Source organism: Mesoplodon mirus, assembly GCF_964341445.2.
Source record: "Mesoplodon mirus genome assembly, chromosome: 14".
Taxonomy (NCBI): domain Eukaryota; kingdom Metazoa; phylum Chordata; class Mammalia; order Artiodactyla; family Ziphiidae; genus Mesoplodon; species Mesoplodon mirus.
The window spans coordinates 8,485,325-8,509,917 of record NC_138990.1 but is presented as its reverse complement, the minus strand read 5'-3'; positions in this window follow the sequence as shown (position 1 = coordinate 8,509,917).

The following is a 24,593-nucleotide window of genomic DNA, read 5'->3' as shown; positions in this document are numbered from 1 at the left end:
TTTCTTGAAGCAAATAGCTAAGGTTTTTTTTTTTTTCCTGATTCCAGTATTGTTCAGCAAAACCAGAAAAAAAAACCCGTGGTTTGTTACAGATTTGGTAGCATAGGATAGGTGCATAAGATCATGTTGACTTCAGTTCTCACTACCAAGACATAATTTAGTTATAAAAATTAACTTGAAAATGGGCAAGCCATATATTTATGTCTCCAGCACCTAACAGTAGTGCCCTGCACCGTGTAGAAGACGGGTGGAAAAATACTGAATGTAACTATATGATTTCAATTTTTAATCCAAAAGGATTTAATTAGCTAAAAACAGTGATCATGTGTTCCATCACCTTGAGCTAAAGGCTTTGTAAATAATAATAAAGTAGATGGAATTAAATGAGCAGTAGTTAACTTCTTACCTAACAGCATTTCTATTTTAACCTGAAGTTTACTGGGAAAAAAATCTCCTTCTAGTATCCTGGGTCTGTTTTTGTCTAATTATCTCTTCTGTTTTGAGACTGAAGTATTCTAGCTCCACTTGTGATAGCATCTGTAAAAGAAACCAATATTCTTCTGCAACATACAAAGCTCCCAGTGAAAGAGTTGCTTACAGGTAAGGGCGGGGAGGTACCACTGGCTTAACCTATTCATGTCGCAATCTGAAAGCAGTAAACTCCTAGACACCTTCATTTCCCCAGGTCCCCTTGCTAAGCCCTCAATTTAGAGAGAAAAATCTATTTCTTATATTTCTAAGTGGAAATTCTCAGCTGGTTGTAGATAAACTGTGCAAGGGAGCTGTCAAGAACGCATGTGATAAAATCCCGGGAAATGTTCTTTATTTCACATATCATTTGTCTTTGCCTTGTCTTTGCCTTTGGCTGCCTTTAGTAGTGCATTCTCTCCGTCCTTGCTGAATAGAGCCCCCTCTCTCCACAAACATGCATACACGCCCACACATTTCTGATGCAGAACAGGACAAATGCATCCCAGGGCTTTTTTTTTTTTTTTTTTTTTTTTTTTAATAGACCAAAGGGCAAAACTGGAGGGAGAAGAAATAACTGAAAATAAGTTTAGAATAATCAGCATAAAAAAACAAAAATTGAGAGTGTGAGACTGAGGACTCCAATGCAAGTTAAGTTTAGGATGAATCATGGACTAGGTCATGAATTAGAGGTTCTTACCTATCGTAGGTTCTTAAGGCAGAAAACATCTTGCTCACATAATTATATAGCTCATAATTATATGAATGAATGAACAAATACATGAGCAGGGAGAAAACAGGCGGTTTCATGGAAAGTAAGTACTGGCAGATATTAGAGAATTGAAGTTGATCATTAGGGACTAGACAATGCTCTGGAAAATAGATAGGATTTCTCTCACAGATGCTAAATGCACGGGAAAACCACAGTAAATTGAGCCAGCATTTTCAGGGAAGCTTTGATTTTGCATATCATGGATCATGTCCTTTGGGGATACACAGGGTTTCAGCAGGACCCTGGCACCAAATGCCCCAAAATGGAGCAATATTATAAAACTGGATAGATTACCTTGTTCCCATCTCTTTTTTAGAGAAATAACAGATACAAATTTATTCCATGAAATAATAAATAGTCTTTTAAAAAGAGCTTCAAGAAATTTTTCATTTTGCTCTTCTATAAATTAGTAAAATGATAAACAACTAAAGATTACATAGTATTTATTTTGTGCCAGACTGGATTCCAAAATTTTTATACTTTTTAATTTAGTTAATCAGCATTATACTCATCATTTTGATTCACACATGAGGATATTAAAACAGTGGTAGATAGTCATAGTTATTTAACTATGTCATGAAATCAAATCCTTGGTAGATCCAGGACTTGATCACAGACAAGATAGATCTAAAATCCAGGCTCAAATTCACCATAGTCAACTATGATTACCTCATGGGATTGTTATTTGTTTGAATCAAAACAACCTATGTAAGAAAGTTTTAAAATGTTATAGCAATTTGAAACAAAAGTGCTTTCCTTTTCAGGTAAAAAATATACAATTGCTAGATGCTTTAGACAGTGGTGATTGCCTTTATCGTAGTGTAATGGGCATGGAACCAGGAGCTGGACAACTCATACTCTAATTGGTGCTTTGAAACTAAATTTGCTAGCCAAGTTTCTTGGCTTCTTTGATTCTCAGTTTTCTTATCTAGACAATGAAAATAATGGTAGGTCAGCAATCTTCATACAAGGGTTGTAAAAACACTTTAAACTGTACATGGGAAAGTGATTTTCAACTGTAAAACATAATCAACGTATTTAATATGTTGAATTTTGCTTCCAACAATGACAAACTAGATTATTTTGTAATAACTCACCAACTGACAATGACTAGGAAAGTTGAATTATTAAAAAAAAATACTGTTTGAGCTTTAGCAACCCATCAAGGCACTAAGGAAATAAGATATATGGAATCAAGTTCCAATGTAGGAGGGAAGCCTACAGAGGTGGTCAGGTTCTGGTTGGTTTATCTGAATGTTTATTTGCTTTAGTCATTCTTTATCTCCTAAAATTGTATTTGAGGGAGTGAGACACCAGATAGAACCTTCAGTAAAGTTACAAAAAATAATTAGAATTCTAGGGCCACCAAAATGGAGAGATTTTAATAAACATTTTGTGATTTTAGTTGAAACGATAAATGTCTACATCCTATGTATTAGTTTCCTATTGCTGATGTTAGAGATTACCACAAATTTAGTGGTTTAAAATATAACAAATATATTATCTTGTTATTTTGGAGGCCAGAAGTCCAAACTGTATCTCACTGGGCTAAAATCAAGGTGTTCCTTTATGGAGGCTCCAGAAGAGAACCTGTTTGGTTTGTTTGCTTTTTCCAGTTTCTAGCGGCGGCCCACATTCCTCGGTTTGTGGTTCCCTTCCCTCTCCAAAGCCAGTAGTGGTTGGATCAGACTTTTTCCACACTGCATCACTCTGACACTAAGATTCTTCTGGATTCCTCTTCCACAATAAGAACCCTTGTAATTAGATCAAGCCTCCAAGATAATCCAGGATAATCTCCCTATTTTTTTTAGGCAAAAAATGAATATTTATTTAGAATGAGAAATGAAGACACTATAAATAATCAATTTTTATAAAGTTGATAAGTACTTAAAAAATCACAATTTTTTAAGTGTAAATATTTTGTACTTAATAATTTTATAATAATTCCATTTTTCTACATTTTATTGCTGCATGCTATTGATACTCTTCATATGACAACTATTTCACAATATTTTCTATGGAATCTATAGAAAGAAAATATAGTTCAGTATTTCTTCTAGCATGGTTGAGCAACATTTTTTTTTTCTCTTCTTGAAAGTCTCAGCTCATCACTCTGTGTTTGGCATCTGTAACTTCTAGATTCTTTCTCAGGAAGCGATTCCTGTGGAGACAAGGCTTTGGGGAACTTCACTCCATTGATTGCTTCTAGGCATCTGGCAGCACCTATAGTAGCCGGTTTAGCTTTGCTCTTTATTCTCTAATCCATTTCCCTTCATCTGGTCATAGGCAGCCTAATCTCAGCCAAGACTGAGAAGCATCTTATTCATATCCTTCTCCTTGACATCAAGAAGAGAGCTGGAGATGCTACCCTGGGTCCATCAAGGGGCAGCTTTCCACTGCAGGCATGTTTCCTCTGACCCCTGCTCGTACACAGCCCCAGGAGTAATGTTGGGGCTGAGGGGTTGACTTCCACGCTGGGGTAGTGCTTCAAGCCTCTGTCTCAGGCCTGGGGCTTCTGCTCCCTCCATATGTTCCCCAAGGAAAACCCCAGGTCTTTAGGTGCCTGGGCAACTGAGGAGCCCTGAAGATAAGGCTATAGATACTCACATCACAGATTTAAGAGTCAAGTTATGATCAATCTGTTCTATAATCTCCCTATTTTGATGTCTGCTATTTAGCAACCCTAATTCTCCTCTGCAAAGCAAACTAAAATAATCAGTTTCTAGGAATCAGAATACACATATCTTTGGGGGCCATTATTCTGTTTACCACCTGCTAGGCTTAATGTGGACTATAATTACATATGCCCTCCCAGGAAGTAAGTTCAAATGTGGATACAATGAACCTCTGATTGAAGTAAGAAGATTTGGGATTGTTAGCGTTTCTAAATGGGCTTCATGTAAGGAGCAAAAGTAAATTTTCTCTGAAGGACAAGAATGATATCTACACCCTCAAGTTTTCTAAAATTTTTAGACTACCTGGCACCCAAGCAAAAGAATGAGGTTTGTGTGAGGATAATACTCGAGAAAATAACATGTGAAATATAGGGCAATTAAAACAGATTAATGTGATATAAGAATTAATGTTATCATATATCATGTTTAAAATAACTAAGATCAATACATTCAAATATTTAAAAACAGAGACTTAGATGTTATAAAATATTCAAATGACAGTTCTATACCTAAAGAATATAATCATTAGAATTAAGAACTCATCAAATATGTGTTCCAATTATCAATTTTTTAATTGTTAGTTCTAATTCACTTTTTTAAGGAAACGGCTTTGTGATAATTGAGATGAGCTTTATAAATATTTCCCCTTTGCAAGTTAGCATGATGTTAAGCCTTTTGAGTATAGGATGCTAGATGTTCAGTGGAGAAGGGAATGCCCTCCCTTTCTGGTTTTAGGGCAGTTCACTTGCCAGATCCCAGAGGAGTGATAATTTTTTTCTCCATTTCTTGGCCTGTGCACTTTTTCCAGTGCTAGGAGCCAACCGGACACCTACCTCTTGTTCTAGTATTTAAAAACAGCATGATTTTTCTCACTCTTACTTTGGATAATGGAAATATATATAAGAGCCTAGGACACGGCAGACATGAACTCATGCCTAAATTGCTGCCCCCACACTCTCTTCTCAGCCTTATGCATACCCATGCCAGAGGCCATGTGGTACTGACATCTAGTGAGCTGGCTGCCTGACTTTCATCCCTCTTGCCACCCTAATCCAAGCTGACAGAGAAGTGTGCTAGATTCCTGCAGAAGGAGACCTCACCAGCTCCCAGCTCCAGCAATGTAGATTGCCCTCACTCCCTCTGTATGCCCAAATGTGGGCATACACCCTGTGTCCCAGAGAGTTAGGTTGTTTCTGTTTGTTCAGTGGTTGTGGAACAGCTCTGTCAGGGCAATCAAGTGAAATCACCCTCTATCTAGTGAGCTTTAGCCATACCAATTTAAGGTCTGCATCTCTTTTCCAAGTTTACCTTTTCTCTGGGACTCTCTCTGAGCTCTAGGGAATCCTTTACTGTTTTCTTTTCATCTTTATACTTAGTCTGCTATTATAGCTTAATAATTCTTTATATTAATCACCACCAATTTAAATAAACTGTGTGGTTTCTGTTTCCTGATTAGACACAGATTGATTCAGTTTACTGAATAACAGATTAGACACGGCTAGAAAAAGAATTAGGTAGCTAGAAGGCAGGTCAGAAAAAAAGTATCCAGTCTAAGGCAGAGACAATTTTTTTTTTGAGACAAAAGTTTTTAAAAAATGAAAAGAATCTAAAGTGACTCAGAAGGCAAAAACAGAGGAAAAGGGGTAGTAGTAATATTGGAAAATTTCTAAGAATTTTGTCATACCAAAGAAAGACATCAAGCAAAGATTCAAGAAATATTGTAGAACTCAAACAGAATGAATTCAAAGAAAAACATACCAAGACGCACTATTATAATGTTACAGAAAAATAAAAACAAAGAGAAATTCATAAAAGTGGTCAGAAAAGAATGTCATAATGCTTTTGGAGAAGGAAGAAAACTGAAAGGATAATTCACAACAGAAAATAAACAAAAGGAAGCCCAAAGACAATGAACTCTTACCTTTAAAAACTTTTTTAAAACCTCTTAATTTAGAACTCAATATAAAATAAAAATATGTTTAATTTTGAAGACATTTTCAGCAAAACAAAAACAAAATATTTGTTAGGAAAAGATATAAAGTAAATAAAATAAAATTACCAAAAACATTTTGAGACAGGAAATATATAATTCTAGGTAGAAAAGAGAGAAGCAGGAATAAGGTAAAGAAGAAACAATTCCAGAAATATGTACACAGACTATTTAAAATAACATAGATAACTAATAAGAACCTACTGTATAGCACAGGGAACTCTACTCAATATCCCGTAATAACCTATATGGGAAAATAATCTAAAACAAATGGACATATGTATATATATATAACTGATTCATTTTGCTGTGCACCTGAAACTAACACAACAGTGTAAGTCAACTATACTCGAATAAAAATTTTTAAAAATAACAATAATTGGAGAGATAGGTATTAAACTAACAGATAGATGGGTAAATAGAGTAGATATATAGAATTCAACTGCAAGACTATAATAATAAAAGAGGTTGGAGGAAGGTACAAGAAGTTAAATTGTTCTGAGATTCTTACAATATCTTGATAGTGGTAAAATTATTTAAAGTAAGTCTCAACAAGTCAAGGGTGCATGATACAAAAGCATGCATAAATAAAAGCTAGCCACAAAACTACCTTAAAACTAAAATAAATGGATAAAAGGGAGAAAAATATGTGTAACTGAATGTCTAAGTAGAAAACAAATAGTACAATGGTAGGTTAGAAATATACCAGTAATTATATTAAATAATATATTCTTAATGCCAGTTAACTGAATTGTAAGGAAGATCCAAAAAAAAAAAAAAAAGGAAAGAAGCACAGCTCAACATCAATTTCACTGAGAAAACTTGAAACATCTCAGATACAGTTTGCAACACTTTAATCAAACAAGATGCCTTCAGTTACAAGAGATAAAGCAGATGCACATTATTTCAGCTCAGAAACAGTTCCTCCTCCATTTCTTACTTACTTTTATACTATGCAAGAGACATTTCACAGTCCTTCCAGTGCACCTGGAACTCATCAATAAGAATTTTCACAATGAATAAATCTGATAAGCAGGTAAATTGACTTGGTATGTCACAAGGTTAAGTTTCATCATGTATCTTAACTGACTACATTCCAAGAGCAGTATTCTGAAAAGGACAAATTCCCGAGTATCTCTAGGTCTGGGCTAAAAAGTCAGTCCAGTTTTTAGTTATTTACCTGTACCATATAAACACTATTCAAAAGAAATCAGTTTTAGTTATACTAATGTCAAGAAAAATAAACTTCATGGCAAAAACTACATTCCATGATGGTAAAAGTGTCAATTTACCAGAACTATATAACATCTCTAAATGTATACATCCAATAACATATGTAAAGCAAAATTCATCAGAAATAAGTGGAGAAAGTCAAATCCATGATCATATTGGAATATTTTAATGTCCTACCCCCATACTTAATAGAATAGGCAGAGATAAACAATTACTGCTGACATAGAATATCCAAGCAACAATTTTAAAATTTTGACCTAATTGATATATTTAGAAAAAATGTACCCAATAACTACAGGCTAGATATTTTTATTAATTGCTCATGGAATAGTTACCCAAACTGATCATATTCTGATACACAAAGCAAGAAACAGGCTCATATAAATTATGTTCTTTGATCACATGTATTTAAGATGGAAATCAATGCAAAAATAGAATATTAGAAAATCCTCATGGAAAGAAAGAATTAACAGATGGTTGGTAAAATTGTCTCAAATCTCAAAGATACCTGAGAATTTGATTCTTGACCAATCCTTCTTGTAATACTAAACTCAAAATTTATATACCAGATCCAAGATAAAGTTGAATCCCTTTGATGTTACTATACATTACAGCAAATACCTCTACCTTCTTGATAAAATTGTTTATTGAGTAACCTGTAAGTGAAGAGTAACTTGTAACTGATGTGATGAAGCTGTAGCAGAGAATGAAAATTAGTCACATAATTTGAAGGGTTCTGTGACTAAAAAGATATAAAAAGTAAGGGGATAGGCTTTCAAGTACCTGAAGACCATGATGGCTGACTAGCTACCTGCTTCACAATATTTCTTCCCAAAACAATTTAAAAAAAGGAAAATGAAAAGTGAATTTACATCAAATCCATACCTTCTGTATCTTGAGGGCAAAGAATGCCTAAACTTCAAAATAATAGTGAATAAATAAGGGAAAGTTCAAATGCTTGCCTGTGATCATGCCTATTTCTGCCCCATCCTAACTCTGCTGCAGTGTTTGTGGCAAAGAAAGGTAAACCAAGAAGAAAACTGGTGAAGACAGAAATAAAAAGCTAGCAAAGTGGTCTAAAGCCTAAGTTTACCTTAAATCCTAAAATACTAAAAAATGGGAAAATCACAGTATGGACTACAGAGATAAGACTTCAAAGTATATGTGACTTAAAGAGTCAGGCACAATTTTGAGGGAACAATCTCCAAAACACCTTGCTTCTGAGAGAGAATAAAGACAAAGGGGGCAAAAAAAGGGGGGGGATTCTGTTCTTTGGCAGTTTGTTAGTGAAGGGTTAAAGAAGCAAAAGGGGAAAATTCAGTGACCTATGAGAGAAGAAAACCACAAAACTGGAGGACTCATATCTCTTTCTTCCACCATCAAAATAAGCAAGCAAGCAACAAACAAACAAAATCCACTTAAAGTACCAGGACTTTGTTATACTGACAGAAGAGGGTACCATTAAATTAAGAACCTAGTAAAACACTCTAATACCGTAAAATGAGTAAAAGAAAGGTCAATAGGCTTGTATAGAGAAAATAAAATATTTTGAAAAACAAAATTTCACATATATCAAGAAAAATATTGGCCCCCAGTCACCAAATGAAAGGATTAGCACTTTCCTAAACTGAAGTGGTCCAGGCTCAGCCACACTTGTTCCGTGTAACTACAAACATCCCAATGCAGGGTGGTTTTCAAAATCTGATGCTGTGCCTTGGAGTCAAGAAGACACCACCATTCCATCATGCATATGACATTTCTTCTACTGTATCCCTTCTGAAAGTTAAATAAACTTGGTTCTGAGTGAAGTGTATTACATCTTACGAATTTGATTTTCAATCAGAATCCAAGACCATTGCCACTGGTTAGACAAAGTGTAACGCACAGCTTTGGAAATTAAAAAATGCCATTCAAGTAAATAGTGAGTCCAAGAAGAAATCACAATGGAAATTAGAAAATATTTTGAACTGAATTGTAATAAACTTATGGCATATTAAAACTTATGCAATATCCATAAAGTTGCATTTGAAGGAAAAGTTATATCCTTACATGCATACATCCGAAAGAAAACTGTAAATCAATTACATAAACACTTATTTCAGTAAGTTAGAAAAGTACAAAGAAGGAAATAATAAATATAAATAAATAAATGAAGTAGAAGACAAAAGTTGGTTATTTGAAAAACAAATATTTTTAAGACATCAGTAACTGAAAAGACATATTACAAACATCAGGAAACTACTAGAAGGGGCATCTCTATAAATCATATAGGTATTAAAATGATATGAGGATATTTCAAACAATCTTACATCAGTAAATGTAAGTTAGATTTGGAAGTTGCACTAGGTGAAAAGAGGTATTGAAACTTTGGACTTTACTAAAATTAAGAACTTGTGTTTATCAAACACTATCAAGAGTGTTAGCCCCAATATGGGAAAAGACATTTGCAACAGCTATAACTAACCAAAAAAATTTGTGTGACTCACTTTATTGCAATATTCGCTTTGTCGTGGTGGTCTGGAATTGAACCCGCAATATCTCCAAGGTATGCCTGTAATCAGAGTACCCAGAGAGGAACCTGGGATAAACGTTTTAAAAATAATTTAATGGAGATAGAAATGTAATTTTATATAAGCTAAGAAAGAGAACATTTCATTAACAGAATAACAAGTTAGAAGACTCCAATGGGGTGGAGCTGTTCCAAAAATCATGTACCTGGAGAATTCAGATGATGAGTAGGACTGAAAGCTCATTGGTTCGACATTTATGAAAGGTTATATAACTATACCTCAAAGTGTCAATTTCAAGGCATCAGGGTCAGTAAGTATCTTTGTTTTCTTAATAGTCCATCCTGGATCTGTGTTCTATGTTTATGAATTAGTCTAAAATCTTTTAAAACTGTTTCTATTTCTAGTTTGTCTGTGTATTAAAATGGAAACTAAGTTTTATGACAGTTGAAAAACAAATGGATCTAGAACTTCCTTGAGATAATTCCTGACCTTTCTAGAACTTCCTTGATAATTATTCCTGACCTTTCAAATTATGAATGAATGAAATTTTCACTTCATCAGCACCACATCAACCCAGTTGGACCAATAACATTAAATGTAGAATGAATAATGAAAAAATTGCTCCCTAAAGTAAAGCAATGAGGACAATGCATCACCAGTGCTGGGAAATTTATGCAGAATCTCCCTCGGGACTCAACTGACATTGAAAAACAGGTACATCCCTAAGCATTGATGCTATGTCACAAATTCAGCCCTCTCAATGGCAGTTGTGTGCATCTTCACCCCTGCAACACCAGGAGCCATTCTTAAGAGATGAAAAGACATAGGTATTCTTTTCTGATAAAGAATGAATGCCATCACACAGATGTTTCATCCTTCAATGAAAGAAACTTCTATTGCATTTTATAGATTTGGTTGTCCAAGAAACTGTCATTTAGATAAAAGACAGACGGTGAAGCTAAAAGAGCTAGAAAAATAATCTTTAGGTGGAGGGAATTGTTTGTTCCTTGAGAAGACATCAAAATAGATACTGCTAACTAGACCACAAAAATAGTTCCCTACCGGAATAGTACTGTCAGCTTTAACAAATGTTTATCATATATACAGCACAACTATTGTAGAGGCCTAAAAAGAAGCTGAAGACCTTGTAGCCTTAACTAGGTTACTCCAAAGGGAAGTACAGAGCATACAACACTGGATTCTGAAACAAGACGTAGTCAAATTAGTAGCAAGGTCTTTATGGTTGAGACTGATACAGCTGTAAGAAAGTACATTAATTTATCCTTAAAAGGTGATAGTTAAGTAGTTAAGACCTTAGGATATGGGATCAGACAGCGATATGGTTGATGCCTGGGTAATAGCACCTTTTGTGCTTTGCAGAGCTAGCTTCTGGGAAGAAGGTAGGAGTCTTGTAACCAAGAATTTTCCTCCCTTAGGAGGAAGGGATTCGGGAACTTGGATTTGTCAGAAACATACACCTACACACACACGTGTATGTGTATGTACTTATATATTCTATGTAGAAACATTTAGTGGGCCCTGCATGATGATAAAGGCATGTTCTTAGTGGCTGGTGATACAAGGATGAATGAGAGAATAAACAATGGTCCCTTTCACACAGGTTTGTACACAAAATATAACTTTATAATTCACTTACCTGATCTTATCTTATGTATATAACTTTGTCCCATTTTACAAATGATGAGAGCAAGGTCAAGAAATAGAGATAGTTAATGGCCAGAGAGGAGGCTAGGACTGCTTATCAAAATTCAGTGTTCTAAATACTGCTACACCATTAGACAAATCCAATCAGGTTATTTCTGTGCTTAATCCCCCACAGGGTGGTCTGTTACCATTAGAGTAAATGACAAACTATACAAGAAAGATCAACATGCCCAGGTCCCTAGTAAATACTTCAGCATCCTGTCTGGCCACTCTCCCATCCCTCTCTCATTTACAGGCACCCCGGCCTTCAACCAGTACCTCAGATATACAGTCCCTTAGCATCTTGTACTCCTTCATGACACTTGGCCTATTTAGTTTTATTAGTCATTATGAGTATTGATTTATTTACTATCTGATTTCCCAGCTAGGCTGTAAGTTTTGTATTGGTAATTCCATCTCTGTGTTGTTTACTTGGTCTATGCCCAGAGCTTTGCTCAGTATCTGGGACATAGAAAGTACTCCCTATGTTTCTTAAGTCACACACTAACTCCAAATAAGAAAATTATCTTCCTATGACCTTGTACAGTCCCTCATCCTATGCCATATTTCTGAGAGCAGGCAAATTACATCCAGCTTCTTTGGTTAACCTGTGTAACTTCTGCCCATTCTTCCAAATACAATTTAAGACACTCTAGGACAGTTATTTCTCCATCTTCCCATCTTCACACATTTGCTGTTAGAATCACACATTCAACACTTGATTACATTCATTATTTTTATTAAAAAGTATGTATATTTCATGATCATGTTTTCTTTCTCAATGAGATTTAAGATTTTTTTAAAAAGAAATTCTGAAAATATGTTTCTTCTAATTTTTTTTACAAAGCCTCGTGCCTGCTGGGCATCTACAAATTGATAAATAACAACTTGATGACATTGATTTGGAAGACACTGCAGGGTAGAGAGCAGTAAGGAGGCAAAGGTTTTTGATAGAGCACGTGGTCTGGAGCTGATCAAAGAGAGGGTTGAGGAAAGGCAGCCCTTTTTCTTTTCATTTATTTTTTAAGAGGCTGCATGTCTAGAGATTGTTATGAACATTTCAAATCATATCTGAGTAAATAACAGAGTAGATATTTGTCTCTCAGGATGCATCTGTGAGAAATGTACTGACAAAGTAAATCTGAAAACTAATAAGAAAGTTAATGTTAATAGGAGACATATTGTTTGAAAACTCCAAATACAATATGCACAGAAGTCCTAATTTAACTTCATATAAAAAAACCAACACAGAAAGAGAAGCAAAACCCATTGGAATTTAAAATCATTTAAAATCACTTAAAATCATCTGTGTATTTGGCCTCTTTTATTCAAATATTTTTGGAATTTTCAAACACTGAATTTAATCAACACAACAATACAAAAATTGACAATCTGACAGAAAGGGAATAATTGAATAGACTTTCTTCTTTCACCATGAATAGAACTTGTGGACTGAGGAAAAATATTTGTTTCCTATTCATTCCATGTCATGAATCTATAGAAATGAACAACCATGTTCTGAAAATCCCTCTCAGGCAGGGAACATGAGGCTCTTAATCTCAAAATCCTGTGTCCCAACCTGTACTGAGCTGATAGGTTTCTTTTTTTCTTACTAAACTGTGGGTCCAGAAAAAAAATTTTTTTTTGTATGCCTATTGTTATGTAGTGTCTGGCTTTTAAAAGGCACTTTGTAGAAGTGAAAGGATAGAAGAAGAAATTCAAGAAGATGCTATTGTGAAAAATAATATTTCAAAATCATATTTGGCAAAACATGAAAGTCCCTCAGCCACAGTTCAGAAAAATGAATTTTTAAACAGACTTGACTTAAGTAGGAACAAAGATGACAAACTCCCTGCTGCAACATATTTCCAGAATCTGCCTTCTAGAGTATCTGACATTTCCTTGTTTGTTTTAGCTTTGGGTTAAGGCCTTGCTGGCTCCTGTTAAAGTATTATTGTAAGATCTGAGATATGAGTAATCATTGAACCTATATCAGCTATATGAATTAGTGTATCAGATATACCAAGACAAAACTTGTTAAAGGATGAGGACATAGGCAAGATAAGTTTTGACAAGAGACAAAGGGAATTATGTTTCTGGGCTTATCCTCTTAGAGGAAAAGTTTTATGATCACCTCGAAGTAAAAAAATAGTTGTCAAAAGGGAATGAACAGGATAGGGATAGGAGAGGTAAAAGTGTTTAATTCTCCGTTTTGAAGTGGACCCACCACAGACAGTTCAGCTCAATGGTGTGGCTAAGTTTTTAATCCTGATTGGCTTAGATACTCTGCTATAATATGGAAAGGAATTACAGAAATGAAAACTGTGTCATTGTCACAGAAGTGTCACTGCAGTGACACAGAAATATATCTTTTCTCTCCAAGACTTGCAATGAGCTACATTCATGCAAAGTTGTCTATGCCGACGAGCTATGTTAGCTACTGAGCACAGTTACTCTACCATCTCTAAATCTGTTTGGGAGCTAAAACCAAGACCGTATGCACAAAGGGTTTCAGGTAGGTGTTAGGGCTAGGCAGAAGCATGGGTTATGTTGATATGACAATGCTTTCTCGCTTCATAAAATAGTGATGAAAGTCTTTTCTTGGTTTTATTTTTTCTCTCAACTCCACTCCTTACCCACCACCCTACATCAAAGTTTACACTATCTCAATACATTCTGTTATTTTTTTCATACAGGTGAATCCATGAATGTTCATCAGTTACACTATGCATCTAACAATTACAAAATGCATTTTCTTAGAAGTGTTGGATGGGCATGTTGGGGCCTGGGAAGAGGTGGAGGTGTGTATAGAACACAGAATTCCTTTACTTCTTCCCCAACTATGTCCTCCTGATCTCTGTAAACTGTAAAATGCTATGATACAGAAACACGCACACCTGGAGGGAATGATCTGCCTTGAAGTGGAGAGCTGAGACTTTGTGCTCAGAGCACAAGATATCTGCATCTCTCCTTCTGTTTTCATTCCCAGTCTCTCCTTATCTCACTTGAGATGCTGAAATACCTTTACAGCTAGTCTCCTTGTTTCAAGATGGCCACACTCTCCCTCAGTCCATTTTTCATACCACACCCAAATGATATTTCTCAGTCTGAATTAGGATTATATAATTTCCTTGATTCATATCTTCCGATAGCTCTTTATAACCCTTAGGATGAAATTCAAAAACCAAGACAGACATATACATCCTTTTCAGATTTGTTCTTTTCCTGTGTTTTGGCTTTCTCTTTTATACTATCTAGACAGTCTATGCCACTTGTCATAGGGCATGTGTGTCTTAAGCTCTTGAACATGGTATATACTAAAAGTGATTGAAGGAGATGAGAAAAATAGATTTAAAAATTTACCTTTCTGTTAGTCTTAGATTTTTATATATTGGTCAGATTCACTTTTAACAGTAAATACAGCATAATGTGAGTTCCTTGAGGTAAAGTTATGCCATATGGCATTCACTGCTGTATCCTCAGATTCAAACACATTAAAGAAAAGAAAAGAAGTGAGAGAAAGAGAAAGAGAGAGAGAGAGAGAGAGAGAGAGAGAGAGAGAGAGAGAGAGAGAATGTCTTCTTCGGGTTGAAACTATCTCAGGAATGCTTACAGAACAATTGGGCTCCAATGAGTTGGATCCTTAGTTAAATAAAAATTAAGGGGAAAACATTTTGATCCAACTCCTACTGCAGAAAATGTGTCCCAAACACCTTATTCTATCTTTCTTCTAGTATGGCACCCATTGTTCATAATTGACTTTTTCTTATATAGAGGCTTGACTAACACTCTTGGTCCCTAGTCTATATGCTCATTTTTTTTTTTATGGTCTCATTACTAGAGGAATATGTATTATAGTTGAGTTTAAGTCAATTGTGCTCCATGAAAAGATGCTCAACACTGCTAATTATTAGAGAAATGCAAATCAAAACTACAGTGAGGTGGTGCCTCACACCAGTCAGAATGATCATCATTAAAAAGTCTACAGAGATTGGGAGGAAGATGGCGGAAGAGTAAGACGCAGAGATCACCTTCCTCCCCACAGATACATCAGAAATTCATCTACACGTGGAACAACTCCTACAGAACACCTACTGAACGCTGACAGAAGACCTCAGACCCCCCAAAAGGCAAGAAACTCCCCACATACCTGGGTAGGGCAAAAGAAAAAAAGAATAAACAGAGACAATAGGATAGGGACGGGACCTGCACCAGTGGGAGGGAGCAGTGAAGGAGGGAAGGTTTCTACACACTACAAGCCCCTTCACGGGTGGAGACTGCAGGTGGCGGAGGGGGAAAGCTTCGGAGTAGCGGAGGAGAGCACAGCAACAGGGGTGCGGAGGGCAAAGCGGAGATTCTGGCACAGAGGACCGGTGCCCTCAGGCACACACCAGCCCGAAAGGCTTGTCTGCTCGGCCGCCGGGGCAGGCGGGGCTGGGAGCTGAGGCTCGGGTATAGGCTTTCAGTCAGAGCGCAGGGAGAGGACTGGGGCTGGCGGCAGGAAGAGAGCCTGAAGGGGTTAGTGCACCACGGCTAGCCCGGAGGGAGTCCGGGGAAAGGGTCTGTAGCTGCCGAAGAGGCAAGAGACTTTTTTCCCTTTTGTTTCCTGGTGCGCAAGGAGAGGGCATTAAGAGGGCTGCTTGGGGAAGCCCCGGAGACAGGCGCAAGCCGCGGGTAAGGCGTGGACCTTGGAGACGGGCTTGGGCCGCCGCCGCCGCCGCCGCCACCCGCCGCTGCCGCCGCCCGTCGCGGGGCCTGTGTGCGAGCGCGGGTCACTGTCCGCCCCGCCTTCCGGGGGGCCTGTGCACCCCGCCACTGCCGGGGTCCCGGGACCCGGGGACGGCTTTCCCGGGAAAGCGCACGGAGCGCCTCAGTCTGGTGCAACGTCACGCCAGCCTCTGCCGCCGCAGGCCCGCCCCACACTGCGCGCCCCTCCCTCCCCTCTGCCTGAGTGAGCCAGAGCCCCCGAATCAGCGGCTCCTTTAAACCCGTCCTGTCTGAGCGAAGAACGGACGCCCTCCGGCGACTTACGCGCAGAGGCGGGGCCAGGTCCAAGGCTGAGACCCGGGAGCTGTGAGAGCAGAGACAGGGAAATCTCTCTGTGCAGCCTCGGAGGCAGCGGATTAAAGCTCCAGGGTCCATTTGATGTGCCCTGCGTCTGTGGAGTGCATGAATGGACAGTGAATCATCCCAAATTGAGGAAGTGGACTTTGAGGACAAGATTTAAGACTTTCCCCCCTTTTCCTCTTTTTACAACGAATTATTCCAAATTAAGGAGGTGGACTTAGAGAGCAAGATTTCAGACTTCTCGCCCTTTTCCTCTTTTTACAACGAATTATCCCAAATTGAGGAGGTGGACTTGGAGAGCAAGATTTTTGATTTTCCCTCCTGCTCTCTTTTTGTGAACGTGTATGTATAATCTTCTGTGTAAGATTCTCTCTGTATAGCTTTGCTTCCACCATATGTCCCAGGGTTCTATCGGTCTGTTTTTTTTTTCAATAATTACTTTCTAATTTTAATAACGCTACTATATTTCATACTTTATTCTATTTTACTTTACCTGCTCTTTCTTTTTTTCCTACCTTCCCTTCCTCCCTCCCTCCCTCCGCTCCTCCTTTCCTTCTTTCTTTTTCTTTCCTCCCTCCCTCCCTCCCACCCTTCTTCTTTCCACTTTCTTTTTCTTTCCTTCCTCCCTCCCTCCCTCCTGTCTTTCTTTCTTTCTTTCCTTCCTCCCTCCCTCCCTCCCTTCTTCCATTCATTCTTCCTTTTGCTTTCATTCCTCCCTCCCACCCTCCTTTCTTTCCTTCTTTCTTTCCATCCTTCCTCCCTCCCTCCCTCCCTCCTTTCTTTCTTTCTTCCATCCTTCCTTCCTTTCTTCCCTTCTTCCTTTCTTTCCTTCTTTTTCTTTCTTCTACTAATTCTTTCTTTCTACTTTTTCTCCCTGTTATTCTGAGCTGGGTGGATGAAAGGCTCTTGGTGCTGCAGCCAGGAGTCAGTGCTGTGCCTCTGAAGTGGGAGAGTCAACTTCAGGACACGGGTCCACAAGAGACCTCCCAGCTCCACATAATATCAAGCAGCAAAAATCTCGCAGAGATCTCCATCCCAACACCAGCACCCAGCTTCAGTCAACGACCAGCAAGCTACAGTGCTGGTCACCCTATGCCAAGCAACTAGCAAGGCAGGAACACAGCCCCACCCATTAGCAGAGAGGCTACCTAAAAACATAATAAGGCCATAGGCACCCCAAAACACACCACCAGACGTGGACCTGTCCCCCAGAAAGACAATATCGAGCCTCAACCACCAGAACACAGGTATTAGTCCCCCCCACCAGGAAGCCTACACAACCTACTGAAACAACCTTAGCCACTGGGGACAGACACCAAAAACAATGGGAACTACGAATCTGCAGCCTGCAAAAAGGAGACCCCAAACACAGTAACATAAGCACAATGAGAAGACAGAAAAACACACAGCAGGTGAAGGAGCAAGATAAAAATCTACCAGACCTAACAAATGAAGAGGTAATAGGCAGTCTACCTGAAAAAGAATTCAGAATAATGATAGTAAAGCTGATCCAAGGGTCTATATCCAAGATCCATAATCTTGGAAATAGAATAGACAAAATGCAAGAAACAGTTAACAAGGACCTAGAAGAACTAAAGATGAATCAAGCATCGATTAAAAACACAATAAATGAAATGAAAAATACTCTAGATGGGATCAATAGCAGAATAACTGAGGCAGAAGAACGGATAAGTGAGGTGGAAGATAAAATAGTGGAAATAACTGCTGCAGAGCAAAATAAAGAAAAAAGAATGAAAAGAACAGAGGACAGTCCCAGAGACCTCTGGGACAACATTAAATGCACCAACATTCAAATTATAGGGGTTCCAGAAGAAGAAGAGAAAAAGAAAGTGACTGAGAAAATATTTGAAGAGATTATAGTCAAAAACTTCCCCAGTATGGGAAAGGAAATAGTTAATCAAGTCCAGGAGGCACAGAGAGTCCCATACAGAATAAATCCAAGGAGAAATACACCAAGACACATATTAATCAAACTGTCAAAAATTAAACACAAAGAAATCATATTAAAAGCAGCAAGGCAAAAACAACAAATAACACACAAGGGACTCCCCATCAGGTTAACAGCTGATCTCTCAGCAGAAACTCTACAAGCCAGAAGGGAGTGGCAGGACATAATTAAAATGATGAAGGAGAGAAACCTGCAACCAAGATTACTCTGCCCAGCAAGGATCTCATTCAGATTTGATGGAGAAATTAAAACCTTTACAGACAAGCAAAAGCTGAGAGAGATCAGCACCACAAAACCAGCTTTACAACAAATGCTAAAGGAACTTCTCTAGGCAAGAAACACAACAGAAGGAATATACCTACAATAACGAACCCAAAGCAATTAAGGAAATGGGAATAGGAACATACATATCAATAATTACCTTAAATGTAAATGGACTAAATGCTCCCACCAAAAGACACAGAGTGGCTGAATGGATACAAAAACAAGACCCATATATATGCTGTCTACAAGAGACCCACTTCAGACCTAGAGACACATACAGATTGAAAGTAAGGGGATGGAAAAAGATATTCCATGCAAATGGAAATCAAAAGAAAGCTGGAGTAGCAATTCTTATATCAGACAAAATAGACTTTAAAATAAAGACTATTAGAAGAGACAAAGAAGGACACTACATAACGATAAAGGGATCGATCCAAGAAGAAGATATAACAATTGTAAATATTTATGCACCCAACATAGGAGCACCTCAGTACATAAGGAAAATACTAACAGCCATAAAAGGGGAAATCGACAGTAACACAATCATAGTAGGGGACTTTAACACCCCACTTTCACCAATGGACAGATCATCCAAAATGAAAATAAATAAGGAAACACAAGATTTAAATGATACATTAAACAAGATGGACTTAGTTGATATTTATAGGACATTCCATCCAAAAACAACAGAATACACATTTTTCTCAAGTGCTCATGGAACATTCTCCAGGATAGATCATATCTTGGGTCACAAATCAAGCCTTGGTAAATTTAAGAAAATTGAAATTGTATCAAGTATCTTTTCCGACCACAATGATATGAGACTAGACATCAATTACAGGAAAAGATCTGTAAAAAATTCAAACACATGGAGGCTAAACAATACACTACTCAATAACGAAGTGATCACTGAAGAAATCAAAGAGGAAATTAAAAAATACCTAGAAACAAATGACAATGGAGACACGATGACCCAAAACCTATGGGACGCAGCAAAAGCAGTTCTAAGAGGGAAGTTTATAGCATACAATCCCACCTTAAGAAACAGGAAACATTTCGAGTAAACAACCTGACCCTGCACCTAAAGCAATTAGAGAAAGAAGAACAAAAAACCCCCAAAGTTAGCAGAAGGAAAGAAATCATAAATATCAGATCAGAAATAAATGAAAAAGAAATGAAGGAAACGATAGCAAAGATCAACCAAACTAAAAGCTGGTTCTTTGAGAAGATAAACAAAATTGACAAACCATTAGCCAGACTCATCAAGAAAAGAAGGGAGAAGACTCAAATCAATAGAATTAGAAATGAAAAAGGAGAAGTAACAACTGACACTGCAGAAATACAAAAGATCATGAGAGATTACTATAAGCAACTCTATGCCAATAAAATGGACAACCTGGAAGAAATGGACAAATTCTTAGAAATGCACAACCTGCCAAGACTGACTCAGGAAGAAATATAAAATATGAATAGACCAATCACAAGCACTGAAATTGAAACTGTGATTAAAAATCTTCCATCAAACAAAAGCCCAGGACGAGATGGCTTCACAGGCGAATTCTATCAAATATTTAGAGAAGAGCTAACACCCATCCTTCTCAAACTCTTCCAAACAATATCAGATGAAGGAACACTCCCAAACTCATTCTACGAGGCCACCATCACCTTGATACCAAAACCAGGCAAAGATGTCACAAAGAAAGAAAACTACAGGCCAATATCACTGATGAACATAGATGCAAAAATCCTCAACAAAATACTAGCAAACAGAATCCAACAGCACATTAAAAGGATCATACATTATGATCAAGTGGGGTTTATTCCAGGAATGCAAGGATTCTTCAATATACACAACTCAATCAATGTGATACACCATATTAACAAGTTGAAGGAGAAAAACCATATGATCATCTCAATAGATGCAGAGAAAGCTTTCGACAAAATTCAACACCCATTTATGATAAAAACCCTGCAGAAAATAGGCATAGAGGGAACTTTCCTCAACATAATAAAGGCCATATATGACAAACCCACAGCCAGCATTGTCCTCAATGGTGAAAAACTGAAACCATTTCCACTAAGATCAGGAACAAGACAAGGCTGCCCACTCTCACCACTCTTATTCAACATAGTTTTGGAAGTTTTAGCCACAGCAATCAGAGAAGAAAAGGAAATAAAAGGAATCCAAATTGGAAAAGAAGAAGTAAAGCTATCACTGTTTGCAGATGACATGATACTATACATAGAGAATCCTAAAGATGCTACCAAAAAACTACTAGAGCTAATCAATAAATTTGGTAAAGTATCAGGATACAAAATTAATGTACATAAATCTCTGGCATTCCTGTACACTAATGATGAAAAATCTGAAAATGAAATCAAGAAAACACTCCCATTTACCATTGCAACAAAGAGAATAAAATATCTAGGAATAAACCTACCTAAGCAGACAAAAGACCTGTATGCAGAGAATTATAAGACACTGATGAAAGAAATTAAAGATGATACAGATAGATGGAGAGATATACCATGCTCCTGGATTGGAAGAATCAATATTGTGAAAATGACTCTACTACCCAAAGCAATCTACAGATTCAATGCAATCCGTATCAAACTACCACTGGCATTTTTCACAGAATTAGAACAAAAAATTTCAAAATTTGTTTGGAAAAACAAAAGACCCCGAATAGCCAAAGCAATCTTGAGAACAAAAAATGGAGCTGGAGGAATCAGGCTCCCTGACTTCAGACTATACTACAAAGCTACAGTAATCAAGACAGTGTGGTACTGGCATAAAAACAGAAAGATAGATCAGTGGATCAGGATAGAAAGCCCAGAGATAAACCCACACACATATGGCCAACTTATCTTTGATAAAGGAGGCAGGAATATACAGTGGAGAAAGGGCAGCCTCTTCAATAAGTGGTGCTGGGAAAACTGGACAGGGACATGTAAAAGTTTGAGATTAGATCATTCCCTAACACCATACACAAAAATAAGCTCAAAATGGATTAAAGACTTAAATGTAAGGCCAGAAACTATCAAACTCTTAGAGGAAAACTTAGGTAGAACACTCTATGACATTAATCACAGCAAGATCCTTTTGGACCCACCTCCTAGAGAAATGGAAATAAAAACAAAAATAAGCAAATGGGACCTAATGAAACTTCAAAGCTTTTGCACAGCAAAGGAAACCATAAACAAGACCAAAAGACAACCCTCAGAATGGGAGAAAATATTTGCAAATGAAGCAACTGACAAAGGATTAATCTCCAAAATTTATAAACAGCTCATGCAGCTCAATAGCAAAAAAACAAACAACCCAATCCAAAAATGGGCAGAAGACTTAAATAGGCATTTCTCCAAAGAAGATATACAGACTGCCAACAAACATATGAAAGAATGCTCAACATCATTAATCATTAGAGAAATGCAAATCAAAACTACAATGAGATATCATCTCACACCAGTCAGAATGGCCATCATCAAGAAATCTAGAAACAATAAATGCTGGAGAGGGTGTGGAGAAAAGGGAACAGTCTTGCACTGCTGGTGGGAATGTGAATTGGTACAGCCACTATGGAGAACAGTATGGAGGTTCCTTAAAAAACTAAAAATAGAACTACCATATGACCCAGCAATCCCACTACTGGGCATATACCCTGAGAAAACCATAATTCAAAAAGAGACATGTACCAAAATGTTCATTGCAGCTCTATTCACAATAGCCCGGAGCTGGAAACAACCTTAGTGTCCATCATCAGATGAATGGATAAAGAAGATGTGGCACATATATACAATGGAATATTACTCAGCCATAAAAAGAAACGAAACTGAGCTATTTGTAATGAGGTGGATAGACCAAGAGTCTGTCATACAGAGTGAAGTAAGTCAGAAAGAGAAAGACAAATACTGTATGCTAACACATATATACGGAATTTAAAAAAAAAATGTCATGAAGAACCTAGGGGTAAAACGGGAATAAAGACACAGACCTACTTGAGAATGGACTTGAGGATATGGGGAGGGGGAAGGGTAAGCTGTGACAAAGCGAAAGAGAGGCATGGACATATATACACTACCAAACGTGGGGTGGATGGATGGTGGGGGGCAGCCACAGAGCACAGGGAGATCACCTCGGTGCTTTGTGGCCACCTGGAGGGGTGGGGTGGGGGTGGGGTGGGGTGGGGAGATGCATGGGGGAGGGGGTGTGGGGGCAGGTGTATATGTATGACTGATTCACTTTGTTGTAGAGCAGAAATTAATAAAAATAAATAAATAAATAAATAAATAATGTAAAAAAAAAGTCTACAAATAACAAATGCTAGAGAGGGTGTGGAGAAAAGTGAACCCTCCTACACTGTTTTGGGGAATGTAAGTTGGTGGAGTCACTATGGAGAACAATATGGGGTTCCTCACAAAACTAAAAATAAAGTTGCCATATGATCCAGCAATCCCACTTGGGCATATATCTGGAGGAAACTCTAATTCAAAAAGTACATGCACCCCATTCTCATTGCAGCACTATTTACAATAGCCAAGATGTGGAAACAACCTAATGCTTGTCAACAGATGAATAAAGAAGATGTGGTACATACATACAATGGAATACTACACAGCTATAAAAAAGAATGAAATAATACCATTTGCAGCAACATGGATGGAACTAGAAATTATCATACTAAGTGAAGTAAGTCAGAAAGAGAAAGACAAATACCATGTAATAGCACTTACCTGGAATCTAAAATATGACACAAATTAACTTATCTACAAAACAGAAACAGACTCACAGAAATAGAGAACATACTCATGGTTGTCAAGGGGGAGGGGGGTGGAAGAGGGATGGACTGGGAGTTTTGGGGTTAGGTGATACAAACCATTATATACAGAATGGATAAACAACAATGTCCTATTGTGTAGCACAGGGTACTATATTCAATATCTTTAGATAAATCATAATGGGAAAGAGAATAAAAAATAATGTATATATATATATATATATATATATGCATAACTGAAACACTTTGAGTTACAGCAGAAATTAACACAACATTGTAAATCAACTATATTTCAATTAAAAAAATAAAGTGGATCATGATCAAAACAGCACAAATAGCATGTGGTTTTCTTTTAAAGTAAATATACTTTTTCTGTGATTAACTCCTACTTATTGAAACCTCAGTTCTGGAGACAAAATAGTGTTCATTAAAAACTATTTAAATTTACTTGCTTAGCTATAGTTTTAGGCAGGCAGAATTAAGGAATTGGAGGTCCCATTGATAACCCTGGCTCTGCTGCTAATTTGCTATAATGGTTGGAAAGCCAAAAAATACTGGGCATAAGGCTAGTACATTATGATAAGAGAAATGAGCTAAATTACTCTAGAAGTCGTTTGCACCTAAAATAATAAGCACAAAGTCTTTAATTTCTTGAGTTCTTAATATATCCCAGACACTGTACAAAAGATGCCTAATTTAAACCTCACATTTGTCTCTCAATTTGGCACTGTTTTCCTCTTGGAGATAAGGAAAATGAAGTTTGAAGTCAGAGGTTTTCTGTCACTGTCCTTTCAGTAATTCATTAATTTCTTTATGGCTACTAGGTTAAAAAAAATGCCAAACAGTTTCATGTTTTAAGTAGTTACAGGTCCACACAACTTAAGTGTTTATGTCCTAATAACTTAGTAGCTGTTTGAAAAAAAAAAATAAATTGAAAGAAAAATAATATATTGATTTTAGTTTCTTAAATAATGTCAATTAGTTACTAATGGGATGTGTGTGCGTATTACATACTCCCTAACTTCTCAAATCTCAGAATCAGATTGAACTCCCAAATCTCATTTCCTGTTCTACATTGATATTCAGCAAAGATACATCCTAGAAAGGAATGCACTGTGATCTAGTATTGAAACTTCGAACTACCTTAAGCTGGTAATTGTCCA